Here is a 3,211-nt window from a genome sequence, read left to right as displayed (position 1 = left end):
TTTGCATCAGACCCTGTGTAGCCCCAGTTCCTACATTTTTCTAGCCTTTATTGTCCGCGCTCTAGAACTGAGTTTAACAGGGAACAGAGTACTAAATGTTGTCAAGTATGTTTATCACATATAATAGGGACTCTAAAATAAAATTTTGAAGGAAAGAGGTGTGAAAAAACGACGTTAATAAACCGAAGACTAAATAAGATAAAGCATTCGGTGAGGTGGAGAGAGATGATGGTGGAGAAGAGAAGGAGAAGACGACGACAAAGCTTACGTGAACTAACGCTCAAGCTATAAAAGGGCGAGGGAGAGCGAGGCAAGGGGGGGGGAGGGGGGCAGAACAGAGAAGCGGAGGCTCCGGCGGGTCAGGGATGTTTCGGCTGGAAGAGAGTGACGCCGGCTACTGCTCCGGTGAGCTCGCGTTCTACGGCTTCGCATCGAAGTCCACGATGCGACTTCCTGCAGTGCCTGAGCCCGTTCCAGGGAGTCAACGGAGGACGCTACCACCTGCTACGACCAGGGGTGTCCCCAGCGCTGATGCTACCCATCCGAGTGGTGCCCCCAACGCCAAAACCGGCGTCACCTCCACGAGCGGTTGGACCGGGAGCTTATACGACGCAGCAAGCGACGCCGCCAGCGACGCCAGCCCAAGGCAGGTCGAACGCCGCCACGACGCCGGCTACTGAATTCATACAACGCCGCAGCCGCACCGAACCAACCGCGAGCACGATCGCCGACCGCTAAATGTAGGACGCGTGTAGTAGACGCTGGTAGCTGTGTTCCCGGGTCGTATTTATAGTCTGGGTTTTTTGCTAGATTTGTTAGTTATGTGTGCTCGTGTGCGTGTCACCTAGGTTGTATTAAATGTGCGTATGTGTGCGTTCACCTGTCGCCTAGTCCATTCTTTCGGTCCGAGTGTTCTCCGGGGAGATCTGTGACAATGTTGACGATTTGTTAATAGTTTTTAAAAAACACAAAGACGACACACGCTAAGCGCTTTTGTCTGGGCACGTTAGTTCCTAGCAGCAATTATAAATAGACTTGCACAAAGCGATTGATGACGACAGATGCGCGAAGACAGGACTGAGCGCAAACGTCCATCTGTTTATGGTTTTTGTGAGAACCGCTGCTTATATACCAATGTGAAATAAGTTATCATAGGCATGAGAGGTAAACACGTGCGGTCTCAACCAGCCAAAAACCGCTCCCAAGAAAGGGGAAAAAGCGCCCCTGTCTCATCGTATCTAGAAAACCAAGCCAAATAAAAAACCCGCTGCACCAGGACGGCTGCAGAAAACAAGAAGCGAGGCCAAGCCTACGAACCCTTACTGACACACACACACACACACACACACACACACACACACACACACACACACACACACACACACACACACACACACACACACACACACACACACACACACACACACACACACACACACACACACACACACACACACACACACACACACGCACGCACACGCACGCACGCACGCACGCACACACACACACACACGCACACACACACGCACACACACACACGCGCGCGCGGAGACAAGCACACGTAAAAGGCATCTGTTGGCAAGGCCCCGTCATATCTAAAATCATAACAAAGAACAATAAAGCAACTTAAGCCCATAAAAACAGCAAAAAGGCTACACAGTCGAAATGGTTTTCCTGGACGGAAACCGCGTCAGTCGAAAATGCAAAAACATTCAGATCTAGATCAGGCAATATGGCAAGTCAAACAGGTCCTTCTAACAAGGCTATTGTTTACTTTGGACTGACAACGAGCTCGAACTAGCACAAATTTCACCGGATATTTTTATTAAAAAAGCCTCCATTATTTCCCTCCGCAATTTGGTTTTAGTAAGTGCAAGAACTGTAGTGCCCCCGTACACAGGTTTGCATTTGTTAGACACTATATCGCCATACAGATTGCCACTCTTGTAGTTTTCCGCATTCTGCCTGTGTTCAGTGATTCGATCATTGACATACATACTCGTCAGACCAATGTACGTGCACCCACAGGTGGAAGGCATGCTGTGCACCACGTTGGTGAAGAGTTCGATGAACTTGGTTCTATGCTTCTTTTCACACTATCCACGTTTCTTGATTAGCACTCTGCAGGTGCTTGAGAGCTTGGTAGGCGCGGAGAAGAGCACATTGACGTCATTCCTGTTGCCAATCTTCTTCACGTTATGTGATACTGTGTGCAGATAAGGGTTCACTTGAACCTACGGTTCTGACCGAGGCAAACTTGAGGCTTTCTTATTATCGTTATTTTTTGCTTTTTGCAGTTGACTTTCTGTAACACTGTTGATGGCGGTGGAGGGATACCCTGCTTTTTCGAGACGATTAATCTGTTGTAGACAGCTGTTGTTCATGTTCTGTAAAAAGCTTCTGGTGAGTGCGCCTTGAAGAAGACCGGTAATAATTCCACGTTTCATTAGCTTCAAATGGGCGCTTTGATTATCATTGAGGCTTTTCTCGCTGCAGGGATTATATTTGTATCAAGGGCAGCAACAGGATTCAATGGAGGTTATTAATAAGTCAAAGTATTTAATCTCATGATTCTGTGGTATCTCCCAGGTAAACTTTAGGCCATTTGCCTCGGCAGTGAACACATCTACAATTCTGGATACGATCGAATGTATTAAGCGAGTGATGTGTGCGTACTCTCAAGCAAAGGTAGAAGAAAACCCAGGAGCAGAGATCAGGGTGCGCATAACCCTGTTTTTTATGCCGGTATCACCGAACGCTCCTCAAGGATGGCAAGTGTCCGCCGGACACTTATCGGTGTACCAGATAAGGACAAAGCTGAACTGCATCACGCCTAAATACAAGTCAGCAGATTTCTAACCAAGAATTCATGGGTCTGTGTTTGAGGCAGGTGACCTAGTCAAGATGCGAGATTTGTGAACAAGTTACAGGTGGATACCAGATGTAGAGCGAGATCAACTAGGGTTCAGGATGGTCGCTGTTGATTCAGGGAAAGAATTTCGTGGCGACACTTGCAGAGAGTACTCTGATCATGTTGAGACAGATAACCTGCCACTGTTTCGAAGGTCGACCCTACAGCGACGCCCACCTGTTCAACTGGATTCGTTAAAGGGGGGGGGGGGGACGTGGTGGATCTACAACTTCATCTTCATCGCGCCTTCATCGGCAATGTCACTGTCATCATTCCGCGTCCGTGGCTGGGTACAAAAAG

Source organism: Amblyomma americanum, chromosome 5 (assembly GCF_052857255.1).
Source record: "Amblyomma americanum isolate KBUSLIRL-KWMA chromosome 5, ASM5285725v1, whole genome shotgun sequence".
Classification (NCBI taxonomy): Eukaryota; Metazoa; Arthropoda; class Arachnida; order Ixodida; family Ixodidae; genus Amblyomma; species Amblyomma americanum.
The sequence above is the reverse complement of the archived record's forward strand: the minus strand, read 5'-3'. Positions refer to the sequence as shown.